This window comes from Ammospiza nelsoni, chromosome 14 (genome assembly GCF_027579445.1).
Source record: "Ammospiza nelsoni isolate bAmmNel1 chromosome 14, bAmmNel1.pri, whole genome shotgun sequence".
In the NCBI taxonomy this organism is placed as follows: Eukaryota; Metazoa; Chordata; class Aves; order Passeriformes; family Passerellidae; genus Ammospiza; species Ammospiza nelsoni.
The window spans coordinates 7,891,294-7,905,973 of NC_080646.1; the positions used below are offsets into that span (position 1 = coordinate 7,891,294).

The 14,680-nt window shown below is 50.0% G+C and overlaps 1 long non-coding RNA gene across 1 annotated transcript in view; it reads left to right on the top strand.

Annotated features, from left to right (window-relative positions):
* The window catches only part of LOC132079587 (uncharacterized), a 35,450-nt gene that overhangs the window by 2,910 nt on the left and 17,860 nt on the right, over positions 1-14,680 (top strand). The window contains exon 3 of the long non-coding RNA XR_009419430.1: positions 7,257-7,326. This is a non-coding gene — a long non-coding RNA (uncharacterized LOC132079587). The remainder of the gene's footprint in view (positions 1-7,256; positions 7,327-14,680) is intronic.

Genomic DNA, 14,680 nt, shown 5'->3' on the forward strand with positions numbered 1-14,680 from the left:
TTGACTTTTACTATTTTTTTTTTCTCCACAAAATCACCTCTCCTGAGCTGATTTTTCAGGTATTTTTTCAGGCCATGTACTTGGTACACTTACCCCAGAGCAGTTCCCCCAAAGGGGACTGAGACAGGGACTCAGCGATTTGGCCTTTAACGTCCAGGAGCAAGAAACTGAGGTTGAATTTTTTCTGCTGCTTTAATACTTCATTTTTGCCCCCATTGTTGGCATGAACCTAAGGGTGCCTCGAGGAGGTGTGAAGGCAGCACCCCCTCACATAACAAGGGAGGTGGCAGTGAGTGATGGGGGACAGTGGGATGAGAATCCCCAGCTCCTGTGTGTGTGGGTCGGGGGTGAGGCAGTGGATGAAGCCCCTCAGCAAATCTCTGCCTGTGGCATACCCGCTGCATTAGAGAGTCCTTGGCAGCCCACCGACAGGTCTCTGCTTTCTGCTTTTTTTTTAAGTGCCATATTGGAAGGGAGGTCCCCAAGGGTCTGTCCTTAGGCCAGGGATGGATTTTGGCTGGATAGAGTTCCCTTTGTGGCTTTTTGCCCTGTTAGGGTAGCTGTTGGTTTGGATGGGTCTTTGCCCTTGTATAGGCAAAACCCAGAAGGGAAGGCGTCTTTTTGGGGCGTGCTGAGATGAGAGTCCATGTCCTGGCATTCCTGGTTCTTTCTCCTCTCAGTGGGACTCTCCTGGTGGAGAATAGGATGCAGCGTAGGCCAAACATGGGTGAGGTTCCTGGAGCTGGGTTGTGATGTCTTTGTTCTTCAGGCAGAGCTGGGGATGGGCAGAGGGAGACAGAAACAGAGGAATCAGCACGTGCCATTGGGGGATGAATGGAAAATACAGTTTGTGGGTTTCACCCCACGGAAATGATGCTCTGGGAGATCGCGTGCTCCAGCTCAGGATTTCCCACCTTTTCCTAAAACTTGTCCGCCATGCAGTGGGTTTGGCTTGGTGCATGAGATGAAGGGGCTTTATACCAAATACCTGGGGAAGCCAAACTCACCAGGGCTTGGGGTCAGGTGGACAAGGGGCTGTTCAGGCCCTGCTGTTGGAAGGAGCTCCCCTGGAAGTCAGGCTGTGTGAGCGTGCATGCTTGGTTATGGATGAAGTCCCATCAATGGGCATTTTTGTGGAACTGCGTGGCAATGGCGAGTTCCACTCTTGAGGCTGGGCTCAGCCATTTCTTTTGTCTCCCTTGGCTCCCATGCCCTGCCTGCGCCCTTGATGCAAACGGACAGAGCCTCCCTTTACCTACTGTTCTACCCTGGCTTTGTCTGTGCCGCCGCAGAAAGGGCAGAGCCGAGGAGCTTGGAGGGTCCATCCAACCTGTGGCCATGGATGGGTGCTGCTCGTCCACCAGGGAGGGATCACAGCTGCCTGCTGGAAATCCTGGTGTGTCTGGCTGGAGGGAAGGTGCTGCTTTGGCATCAGCACTGAGGTGCCTGGCACGAGGTGGTGCACACACACCGTTCATGGTGTTGGTACCGCGTGCCACCCTGGCACTGCTGCTGCCACAATGCAGCCCCTCAGTCACCCTGAGTCTCTGGGTGTCACCAGGGGCCACCAGCATAACATGGACATGAGGCTGCTCACACTGGCTTCCCCAGCACACGGTACAGGGAGTCGCCCTGTCCAGGTCGGGGATTTTGGTGTTTCATGCCCACAAGCCTGGTCACCTTGGGAAGATGTTTGCCAGCACCCAAACTGGAAAAACATCATCTTTGGCTTCTCACCATCCCTCTGTCCTTCTGAGTGCACGTGTTTGTGACCAGAGCCGGCATGCAAGGCCGGGCCATCACACTTCCCACAGGCGGGCTCCTGCACAGAGTCAGGATGAGGTTCTGGCTTTCGTGTTTTCTAATATTTATTCAGGGGCTCAGGTTTGGTTAGGAGCGTTTGCCTCGAAAGCTAAGGAGTGGGGGTAAAAAAAAGAAAATGGAGGGAGCAAAAGAACACAATCTCCGGCAGTTAGCTGTCTCTTGGAAACTCAGCTTGCTGTTCCTATAGAGGCTTTCTCTTTTCCTTCACCCTGGTCTGGCCTTAAGTACCACTTTAAGCGGGCTTTGCTCATTCACATCCAGGCTCCTTAGAGCAATTGAGCCTGCGGGGGTTTGAAAAGAAGGGACAGTCCTTCAATGGCAGGACCTTGGGCCAGGCTAATTGGTTTTGGTTCAAGGGGATACTGGATTTGTGAAAAGCCCAAAGACATCTTTCCCACGCCAAATCCCGGCTCTTCAGAGGGGGAAGTGAGGGGTGCTAGGTGGAGAAGGGAGCTGAAAGAAAGATGGTTTAGTTGCGGAACCTCGTCAGGCCCCGGATGCCCAGCAGCCTCGGCAGGGATGGGTAGAGCAGGGGAAGTGCCCAGGGTGGCACAGCAGCAGGGGCATGGTGCCTTCCTCCTCCTCCTCGGGGTAGGTGGACAGTGGTGGCTGGCTCCTGGTGGCATGCTGGCAGCAGTGGCCTGGTTTCATTAAAATCAGGCTTTTTCAGTGCATGCCAGACTCCCATGGAGATGCCATGAATGCAGGAAGGATGGGACATGGGTCCAGAAACCAAATTGTGTCTGTGTGCTCACCTGTGCAGCCGTAGGGGAAATTTGTTGAGGTCTCTCATATCTCATTTTGATTTAGGAATTTATTTATTTTTAAACATTTACTCTCTCTGGCGCCATTCCAGCAGTCCCACGACCTTTACTCTCCCCAATCCATAAAAATCACTTAATTATTGGGCTGAAAATCAAGGCTTGGAAACAAAGCCAGCTTATGGGACCATCAGTTCTTGATATATTTCCTGAGAGGACATATTTCTGGGCACCTTCAGAGCAGAGCACGCAGCTTGTTGGATATGAGATATCAAGGCATTATTTATTGAGGAAGTCTTCACACTCCCTCATCTGTTATAATTAACTGATGACATTTTTTCTTAGGTTCAAAATATGGTGAAAAAGTATAATTAGCACAAAGCTGAGGCACTGCATTAAAATGTCTCCTATAGTTAATGTAGGGTAGTCGTGCTATTTATTATAGGAGGAGCTGGCTCTGACCTCTGTGTTGCCTAACACTTTTTATTGTAGAGATTCTTGAACTTTTTTTTCTTTTTGAGAACCTCTGACACTCCCATTGTTTGCTGTGGGCCCTTGAAATTCGTCTGGGGGAAGCTCTTCGAGTCGAGAAATGCCTGTTCTTTGTCCCTTAAATTCCTTTCAGGTTTAGCTGAATTATGAATTGTTCAGAATCACGATTTCCCTTTGCTTGCCTCTTGGGGAGGGGGGGAAAAAAATTAAAATTTATTGTTTCCCTGGAATAATAATAACAGATTAGGAGCAGGGTGAAACCATGGACTCCCACCACTTTATTGCAGAGCTCTGGACCAGCCAGGGAAGGTGGGAGGGTGTTCACAGCCAGCTCCATCACCCCTTTCCACCTTTTGGTCATATCCTTCCAGCGCAGACCCTTCTCCTGGGAGAAAACTCCTCCGTGTGCTGGTGCCAGGAGGGAGAAGTGAAGGGGATGTGGGTGCATTGGCCTGGGCACTGCCAGCCCCAGCAGTCCCCTTCTCTGCCGGCCCCAGGAGAGCAGCCTTCTGCCGCTGCCAGATAACATTAGCCCTGTATTTCATAGTGGCAGAAATCTGTGCCGAGGCTTGGGGCTTGAAAATCTCTCTGCCCGCACAGGATGAAGCAGGGATGGGTGCGGGGTGGAGGAAGGGGAATTTGTTACACTTGCCTACAATTGTTTTTCTTTTTGCTTATATAAACAATCTATTATTTATTAGCTATAAATAATGCATTTTTCTGTATGTTTAGAATGCACGTGATTTCTGTATATTAAAAATGTACATGGTTGAAGGCACCAAAGCAGGCGCTGGCAAGTCGGGGGGTACCTGATTTCATTCTGACCATGAGACGTTAATTGAGCCTCTCCCTGCCCATGCCCTTACGAGCTGACGACACGGTCACAGCCTATTTTTAGCTCACTCCCTCTTTTCCTGTCCAGAGTGGCTGCACAGCGAGGTGGAATTAAGGTTGCGTGGACAGCCATAAATTGGACACTTCCTAACTTTGAAGTGCTTGACCGTGCAATCTCAGTGAGGGCTCTTCAGGGCAGTATTTCTGCATGTGGCGTTAACTGCATTGGCTGGGGACGTCAAACACAGGGGTAGAGAAGCTGTAGAGCAAAAAAGACCCATCAGACTATTGAAAGTGTTCGTCTGAATAGGTGGGGGAGTCAACACAGCCTACACTTGATCTGAGCTAAATGGCCAAGAAGATGTCTCCAAGCTGAAAGGGGGGAAGCCTTTGTTCCTTCAGTCCCTGCCTTGATGTTTTCTTTGCCTTTGGTTTTCCCTCGTTCCCTCCTAAGGAGGTTTGGGCTCCTGCTCTAGAGGAACCTTTGGCTTGTGTAGTGGATTTATGTGCTGGTGGGAGCGGGGGTGTCGCTAGGAATGTGCACACGCGCGCACGCTCCCGTCATCGCACCAGCAGACGTGTGCTACCAGCTCACAAGTACTTGCTGATTGGCATCCTTGCCTTGCCTTGCCTTGCCTTGCCTTGCACACTCCCTCTTTCCCATGTCACTGTCAGGAGCCATTCCACATGTTGGAGGGAAAGGAGAGGCCTTTGTGTTTTACATAGGAAGGATAATCTCTTTTTCAGCTGCTGGAAGAATTACTCCAAAGGTGATTATATGCAGAGCACATTTATCTTTGCCAGAAATAGCACATTTTGTTTTCTTTTTTTCCTTTGTTTACTGGTGGGTATCTCCATTCTGGCTCTCAGTAAGATGCTTGGCTGTCTGAGTGGAGTGGACACCTTGAACAAATCAGTCTGGAAAGTAAGCAGCCCTTTGTTTTACTTTCCCAGGTCTAATGCAGTCACAGCCCCTTGCACATACCTTGTGCCAGTACCAGAGCACTCTCCCCCAGCTGGCAGTGTATTTGCCCTGGGTTATAATTATTTGACTGAGCAGTTTTGTGTTTCCAGAATTCCTGGAACCTGATACCTGCCTGGGGCCGTTTCTGGATCGGCACAGGTTTCCTAGTGTCCTGTGTTTGGGTTTCCATTGTTTGGGCTTGGCTTGTGTTTCATGAGCATCTCTTTCATAACTTTCCCCCTCTCTCCTGCCTCTCAGTTCAGCAAAGGGCCTGTCTATCTGAATGCAGGCAATAAACATCTGTTCTCACCCTCACTTCTGTTAATGAGATAGAGACAGGTAAGCATCACACATACCAACTTCCCTGCTCTCAGCAACATCAAGGAAACGGTGACAAGCTATTAATGGAAAGTGATGGTCTGGGTGCTAATTAGTGCTTCCTTTTCAACTTTTACCTACATGTCTGCCGAGATGCCCATCCCAGCCTCTCCTCTCTCCTTGCATCCCTTTGTTTCCAGCACGTTGTGTTCACTGTGCACATTCCATGTCAAAGAGTCTTCTCTGTTTTTTCCCTACCAATCACTTTCTGCATCCCTTCATTCCCTTTTTTCCCCTTTTCCCTGGCACCCTCATTCTTCTGCGGTTGTTCCAGCCAAAGAATAAACACGATATTATAGTAGGATCTGAAAGCTTGGGGATGGGATATATGAAGTTGGCCAGGAATTGCTCATCTTCATCACTGGGTAGTAATATTTGCTTGTGGCACTAGTGCACGGGGTCAAATTACCCTGGGGATATGAGGTCAGAGATCTATCCCCTCTTCCCACAGGTAATGCTGTAGGGAGCCTCCCAGCAGCTCACAGGTCTTGATCATGGAGCAATTAGTATTTAAAGTAGATCTTCTGGTAATGCCCAGAGACCAAGAAGGACAGGCCTCCATGGTGTGAGCCTGCAGGAGATGACAGGTCCTGCCCCAGAGAGTTTGTGATCTAAACCCTAAGTGGTTTTGCTGTCCAGCAGCCCCTGGTTTTTTAATGGCTGGTTTTTGAGATCCACCCCAATTTATGCTGCTGCAGCAACACGATTCCTGGTCTCAGCTTGGTGCCCGGTCTCTCCCTTTTCTCTTTCTTCTGGTCCCTGGGCTCTGTCCCTTCCCCGAGGACACTAATCATCCCCTCCTCACCTTTTCTGCACGGGCTGTGGGTTTCTTGCTGCCAGGCTTGTGTCCCAAGGAGCTGCCTAATCTGCCCCTGTCATTCCCAGTCACAGGCTCTGCACACACCATAGCTTTATGGGGAATGCTTGCAGGGCAGTAGGAAGAGGCAGCCATGGTTTGCACATCAGCTAATTAATTTTCATGACTGAACGGTGCTGCCTGGTCTCTTGTTTATACTCCTCGCCTCTCCCCTTCTCCCCCTCCTCGCTGACACACACACAAGACGACACATCTCGTAGGAACGTCAGCATCCTTCCACAGCCTTGAGACGCGAGCGGTTATTCTGTTGGCTTGTCAAACGTGGGTTTCCCTGCTTCATGGTACACAGGGGCCCCCTGTTTCACATTTGCTGATTCTTATTAGACCCAGCGCGCCAGGGCCCTGTCTCTCCCTGCAAAGCAACGCGCCACATCCCATCCATAAATCCAACCCTGGAACAAAGCCTCTTCTACCCTGCCCCATATTTCTACCCAGCCTGCCCGCTTTCCCCTCTCTCTCTCTCTCTCTCTCCCCCTCTCCCATGCTGAAGGTTTCCTAGTGCCAGGGAGATATGATAATTCTTGTGAAGAGAGCATGAAATGCCTCTGCTCTTTGTGTCTGTTTAATTCAATGAGAATCCCAGCCCCAGATGTCATGAATGGTGGGCTTTGTGCTGGCCCTTCCTAAGCCCTAACCGCCAGCCCAGCTCTCTGTCTTTCTTGTTTCCCACCACTGGATACTGATTAACAAACTAAATTATTTTTCCTCCCTAATGATGTTTTCCCACTTTGCCCACCAGGCTGGAAGAAGCCACGGGGAGGAAAGAGTTTGTGCAAAGGATGAGATAGCCAGGGAGAAAATTAAAGAGACAGTGTTGCTGTCTGGGCTCTGGCAATGCAGGTCCACTCGACTTTATTTCCTTATTAGAGAACGGGGTCGTGTCTGGCTGTATTTTACGTGGCTGGGTGTATTTCAGCCGAGGGATGGGCTTGAAAGCATCTACACAACATACGCTCTGGAGCATGCCAAGGTCTGTAACTCACTTGCAATTGTGTGTGCAAGTTTGCACGGCCCCAAATTTAAGGTCTCTTTTCCAAACGTGAGTGACATGCGGTAATTACTTGACATCCGTCCACGCATATGGGAACCTCTTTCTAATTGAGACAAATTCTCTTTTCCTAATCAGACATGACTGAGAGTTCCTGGAGTGGGATGCCTTGGGAAGGGCTGGGACGTCTCCACCTGAGCAAGGAGAGGTGAGTCCCTGGAAGTCTTGCTGAAGGACCGAGTCCAACTCATGCATGGGAGACCAGCTCTTTTACCTGATCCCTCCCTCTCTCCAACAGCCAAATTCCCAGCCAGGCTTTTGAATCAGGGCCAGTTGTTAGCTGCTGCTAGAGAAGACCAGCAGCGATAATCCAGGGAGCCTGGATGGAGCTGGAGGCAGGTGGCCAAGGCAGGATTGTGCAGAGCCACCTGCTTCTTGGAGCCCAGCAGTGCCTCCTTGCTGGACACCAGCGAAGCTGTGTCCAGCAAACACCCTCCTGTAGCAGTAAAAGAGGGTGGGTGTCAACCTTGTGAGTAGAAAAGATGGTAGGGAGGGAGAGAACCTTTTAACAACAATCTGGGGCTCTGAGTTGTGCCATTGGGAGTAATTGAGAGGGGGTTGGTTTGGCATTTTGATTTTAAAAAACCCCAAACAAACAAAAAACAAGAGGAGCCTCTCTGTTGGTGGTGTGGACTCTAAGCTGGGACATGGGCAGGGACAGGTGTGATGGACAGGGCACAACAGAGGGCTGGGTGTGCTTAGGAAGGCTCTACAGTGGTGCAGTGCTCAGCCCTTATCAGCATTTATCAGAAAATACAATATATGTATTAATCTCTCACAATTGAGAGCTTTAGTCAGAGAGAGCCAGAGCAGATTTCCCTGTGCAGATCTGGGAGGCTTGTGCAGGCTCAGCTTGGCAGTAGCTGCTCCTGTCAGAGCCACACCAGTGGTGCAGTACCCAGCCATGGTTCCCTTTTTCCTCAGCTTCGACTCAAAGGGGGAATAAACAGGGAAAAGGGAGTTGGTTGCCTGCACCCACCAAGCCCCTGCAAGCACACCCACTGCATCCCACAAAGCACTGCCTCACATACGGCCTTTGCTTCCCACTGCAGTCACATCTGACCCTTATTACTCCTGCAAGTTAGAACAAGGCAGGAAAAATGGCTGTGCAGTGAGTTTCTTCATGCGCCAGGATTTATTAAGAACAATAGGGGAAATCAATCCATCTATGTAGAATACATCACAGGCTGCAATGGGATAAAGCATTTATTCCGCTCTTGAAGGGTAGAGCTATAACTCATGGGAGGCAAAACCCTTAGTGCTCTGGAGTCCCTTCCCTTCATGTGTGCAAAGAAATGCTTTAGCCCATGGCAACCTACCAGCTATTGAATTTGTGTGGAGAATCTGCCGTCCTTCCCCTTTGCCGGCCCCTTTTTGGAAGGCGAGTCACTCATTAAAACACACCTCTGGAAAAATGAAGGGGCTGTCGGTTCGAAGGCATCTCTGCATCTCGGTTTTACTTTAAACAGAAAGGGAATAGAAATGTCTCAGTGATTTAAAAGCAACCCCCCACCAATTTTGAATGGACAGATTGTGCTTTAACCAACGTAGGATTTGCTGCAACTTTCTGCTGATGCCCAAGGACCAGGCGCTGCAATTACAGCAGAGAGGGATGGGTTGGGGTGTTGTGACAAGGCGAGATGCTGTGCAGGGAGATGTGTGTTGTGCAGCTGAACACCTCCAGTGCTGACTAGATAGATGTGTGTGTGTATATATAAGTACTCCCTGTGCCCAGCTCTCTACTCGTGGTAGAAGGCATGCGGTGCAAAGACTGGAGCAGTAGTTAGCAGGGGCAAAAGGTGATCAGGATTTGTTATAATCTTTCTGGTTGTGAGAGAGTGTGAAGCTGGTGGGGGGGGTTGTGGAGGGGTGGCATTAATAGTGAAATGGTCTTTTCACTAAGCCTATTTTCACTGGGTCTAATCTATGTTGTGAGAAGAGGATCTCTTCCATAGGGCAGACCCAGCGAGGCTGGTGAGCTGTTTGGAGGGGTCTGGGCTGCCAAGGAACACAGGCAGTGGGAAGCCAGGCAATTGAGCAGACACGTCAGACAGCCTTCCTCAGCAGAGATGACTTGGTAGGTAGCGTGCTGTTGGGCAGATGGGGTTAATTCTTACACCCAAATCAAAAGGCAACCGAGGGGGGAATGTTTTATTAATGAAAGCAGCCCTTTGTGAGTATTCCTCCCGAGGCACGTTCCCTCCACCCGCTGCCTTCCCCCCTGGCTGCTGTCTGGCCCCACGTCTTGCTCAGTACCTGCTCAGCTGCCACTCACCCACTGATAGGTTTCATCAAGAAATGTCTCCATATGTGTCTGAGTCCTGAACCTGGGTATGTGGGATGGGAGGAGGAGGAGGAGAGATGAGTCCTTGGCCATGCTGGAGACAGGGGTTTGCCACAGGCAGGCAGAGCTCAGGCTGTCACAGGTTGCCCATCAGCCCACTGATTGTGCAATGGTGCTGCAGGAGTCACCTCTTGCTGGCACTGAAGAGCAAGAGGAACAGAATGCAAGGTAAAATGCAGGTTGAAAGTGGGTACTCTAGTGGGTAGGGGATAAAGGGATCAGCTGGAGATTAGGTTGGAGAGGTTGGAAGTTGCCTTGCCCACCATCCACCCAGTCCCCTTCCCAACCCACCACCTCTCTGCCTGCCAAGCAATGGGTTCAGGAGAGGAGTAGGGGATTTCTGTGCACCCAGAAATCAGCCTCTCCTGGTCTTTCTTACCCTGCTGTGTCCCTGTGCCCATGTCCTCAGGGGCCCTGGACACCTTGTTCTGTTAAAGGACAGGGCCGTGGGAGTGTCAAGGGCTGTGTGTGGAGATTAATTCTGTCGCTTTGTTAAAAATAAAACAAAAGCTGGTTTATGACAATTGATTCAGGAGAAAGAGGAAGTGGAGCTCAATTCCCAGAGCACCTTTTAGCAAGGCTCTGCATGCGCGCGTGCGTGTCGTACGCGTGTCAGAACTGAGCACCCACGGAAGGCCGGGTTGGGAAACCTCACATGGAAGCGGGGAAAAGACCCCAGTGCATGGCTGCTTCCCTGAGGGAACCCCCGCAGGGCTAATGTTTGATCTGAGGCTCCCTTGTACTCCTCTGAAACCTTGGGATGTCAGGAGCTCGAAGGGAGCCTGGGATGGAAGAGGATGCTATTTGCATTTTCCTATGAATGCATCTATTTGTATAAATCTGGTGTCTCTGTGCATGCGCACACTTCCCTACGCATGCATTTGTTTGAAGAGCAACACGCTGTCCCTGTAGTGTTCTCTGCTCAGGGCCAGAACTGGTTAGTCTGAAATTCAGACTCTTCCTGGAGGAGCTGCAACTCCCCTCCCCGCTTCAAATCTAGCAGTGGCTATGGACATAGGAGTCCCGAGATGGTTCACCATGCGATAGCAGAGTTTCATTGTGGGGGATGAAGGCTCCCCCTTTCAAATTTGCACAGACATCAAAAGAATCTGGAAGGTTCAAACAGATCACAACGTAATCAAAATGCCAAGCCACCGTCTGCTTCTGCCTTTGGGTTGACAAGCAGGATTAGCACCCAAGGGAAGCAGGGTGTAATAGTGTTTCACGGGCACTGTGAACAGCCCAGGAGTGTGTGGAGTACAGAAAGGTTAGCCGAAGGGCAGGTCTGGCTACAGACGTACGGTTGGGGGGCGGATTTTAAAGCAAGGAGCTGTACTCGTACAACCTCCGTGGGTATTTACTTTAGCAGAAGGCAGAACTCTCCTGTATACCAGTGATGTCACACTGGAAGCAGTTTAAGCTAAACTGGAGAAAGCCAGTTTAAGAGTGAAGATGTGCACCAGCGTGGCGAGGAGCAGCAGCAGTTGACCTATAGTGCTGTCATTATAATGGTGTGGTTTTCCGTGTAGACAACCCTGGAGCGGAGCAGCTAGCCTGCCATCCCTTATGTTTCACTGTCTAGCTGAGATGTATAACATGGCCCTGCCTGCATGCAGTTGCAATCACCCTCTGGTTCTCCACAGAGTACTGGAGCAGAAGCCGAATTTTCAACATGCATTGTGTGCCTATTGCATCGTCTAAAGTAGTCCCATCATAGCTAAAGATACATTAAATGCTTCCCAAATTCTGTTTTAGTGTCAGTAATTGCTGGTCTTGTCCTGAGGGCAGCCTGAGACCAGAAATGAGGGTTCCTTGGTTGGTGTTTGGTGTTGCTCATTTGGAGAACTGAGCAGCACTGATGTGTCCACTGTAAAGCTCCCATGGAGTGAGAAATGTATCAGTAGCTTTGTCTGTGTCGTCTGTGTAACCATGCATTTTATAACTGACCTTGTTTTAAATTTGTGTTAAATTAAGGTTTGGGAAGCTCATGTCTTCTTTACTGATATCACTGCAGTTTTGGTTTGGGATTTATTTTATTTTGGCCAGGAGAAAGGCATAATTTGCCTATAACTCACTCTCTGATGGCTGGACAGGTGACATGTTGCCTTGTGGCTCTCAGAATGCTCTATCTGTCCAGGCTGTGTCTTCCAGGGCCACTCCAGTGCCTGGCAGCGTTCAGAACTCCCTGGGACACAGTGAGGCAGGCTGTGTGGGGTACACCCGCTCATGTCCAACGGTAAAGCCATGGCAAGGGCACAGCCGCCTCTGCGGCCACAGGCAGGGCCCAGGCAGTGTGTGCTGCCTGGTGAAGGAGAAGTGTACCAAGATTGTTCCAGCCAGGAGGGCTGGGGAGAGAGCTGTGGGAGCGTGGCGTGCCCAGCGCCTTGGCGCCGTGAACAGGGCCCGGGCTAAGATGGCCGCTCGCCAGCGCACTCTGGTCCACCATGGCAACTCCTTTTCTCCTGGGGCCCCCTTTGCTGGCTGCCACTGCTCCCGGGTGCCCACTGCCTCGGGGCTGGCGGAGGGGAGCCCGCTGGGATGGGCCAGCTGCGGGCCTGAGGCAGTGTGGGCCCCGGCGGCCATTTTGCGGGAGGCGAGCGCCGCCTGTAAGATGGCCGCATGGGCATGAGGTGGGGTGCAGCGCTGCCTTGTCCTCGCCACGCTGCCTCCCTCACGCCGTCCCCTCCTTATCTTGCTAATTACCGATGAAGGCAGAACAATAACGGGAGCTGGCATGCCCCAGTTCTTTCTCTGCCACCTCCTTCCTCGGGCGGAAAATCTGCGCACACACCTCCCCCCCACCGCCCGCCAGCCCCTCTGTGATATTAACTGAATTAACATACTTCCTAATTTGCCCTGTGTTTTTCCTGCGCCGGCTCCCAGCCGCCTCGTCATGGCTTCTCCAACTGGTGGGGAAGAGGCGAGCGCGTTCATCCCCTCCGCTTGTTTGGTTGTATGCGAAAAATCCTTAATGACATCTAAAAAGGGTGGTGGGACAATAGCCCACGCGGGGTTTGGCAGGAGACGTGCGATATTTACCCCGCCAGACCATCCTCGCTGCCTCTTTGCCGAGGGATTACGACGGCCGCCGTCCCTGCGTTCCTCCATTTATTTATTTTGCTGGTGGCGGGGGGAACGCATTGGCACGCGGCTGCTTTGTGTGCCTTGCTTCACCTATGAAAAGGACATATTAAGGTGTTGCCATAAACCCCCGGATGACAAAGAAAGTGCCTTTCTCTTCTGCTTGTGGGCAACAATGACAGAAGGCTTTAAAACCAAGGTTTTACCCCCAATTGCAGAAGGCTTCCCCTAAAAGGAACTTAAATACAAACCATTAATTGTAAAGCGCTGAGCTCCTGCTAACTATGCCATGCTTTTTGTTTCTGATAGTATTTGTCCATTGCAGAGAGCAAGCCAAGGATGCGGAGCCTCCCCCGCCCTCCTCCCTTTGTTTAAGTGACAAAATGTTTCCATGTTCTTGTTTAGAAAATAAACCTTTGTGGGTTTTTCAGATTTTAGTTTTATTTTTTTTACCCATTTATCGTGGTGTGAAATCCAAGCTCCCCTTCTTCCCAGATCTTGGGAATCCATGTTCCTCATGATCAATTTTCCCTCCTTTATCTAAAAATACAACATTATTTTATAGCATTACTCTGAAAATGCAGCAGTTATATTTTGAATTTGAGTATTCAGAGCTTCAGGATATTGCAATATTTTTTTTTACAAGCGATGAATGAAATGCAATGATTTAAGTGTGTAATGCACAATACAGATGCCATGCATTGTAAATACATTTCAGGGGCATAAAATCCAACACAGAGAGCCGGTGTTCCACGAAAGCCGGGAGTCCAAAAATAACTGTAAAAATGAATTGTCTGTCGGGACGAATCTCTCAGATCCAAGCCAATATTTGCAGGGTTACAATATACAACTGGCTTACTTATTGGCATAAATATCTCATTTTAAAATGCCGATGATAAACTGAAAAAGAGGTGAAGGAGATATTTGACTGATTACTGGATGCCATGGATTCCCTGCATTTAATTTCATACTTACATGCTATTTACTTATCCCATGTTTATGGGTATGTGCTTTAGCTTCATATAAATCTCTCCTGTCTGTCTGTCTCATTGCGTTCTTTTCTCTTCTGCCATCCCATCTGCTTCTCATGGTCCTTCTCCTGAAACCACATCACAGGATCTGATGGGGATAATGGGAATCCGCCTCTGGTCTCTATCATAAACATGCCAACGTAGGCTATTGTGTCGGGAGCCGGCGGTCACCAGATGGTGCTTGGTTGCCCAGGGTCTGTGTCACTGGGTTTGGTCTCTCGATAAACCAACAGCTCCTTTAGCATTGTGTTTTCCCCCAAGATCTACCTACCCTGGCTGAGGAAGGTGTAAGGACCTTGGGTAATGAATCCCCAAGGGATGAAATCCTTCTGGGTGTGCTGGGCGCTTTGCAGCCTCAGCTATGCAGCTATGAGCTGCCCTTGCAGAGCTGAGGTTTGTTAATCCCTGTGCTCAGCTGTGTTCACCCTGTCTGCATTCCTGGAAAGGAAAATGAGTGTGGTACTTTGGGACTGAATGCTGTCTCCATGTGAAAAGCGGTCCATGTCAACCTAAGCAGACATCTTGCTACCTTTATGTACCGGGCTTGGGAAGACAGGGCAGAGATATCTCTGTGATGCAGACAAAATCAAGCCGTCTCCACTTGCCTGGGCTCACAGACAACTCTTGAGTGTCTGCAAAAGAACTGGCTTGTGGAGGTATCATTGAGAGATGTAGATGTTACAGAGTGACTGAGGTATGGGTCTTTCCCTGTGAAAAAATGTCCTCCAGCCAGGAGAGACCCAGGGACAAATCCTGCTCTTCATTATGTGTCTGTATGTCCTCAGGAGGTCCTGGACATTGTTGTACATGTGAGCTGCAGAGTGGGGATTAATGCAGAAATAAAGATTGAAGATAAAAACAGTGAGAGCGATGTCTCTTCCTGAACGCAGACAGATGGAGAGAGCCTGGCATAATTACATTTAGCAAAGGGCCGCCATGAATGAAACCAATTAAAGGAGAAGCAATGCTCATATGAGAGAGAGGGGGAGAGAGGAAAGGAACCACCTCTGTGGGTCTTCTTGGGCATCCACATTCTATGTGGGGTG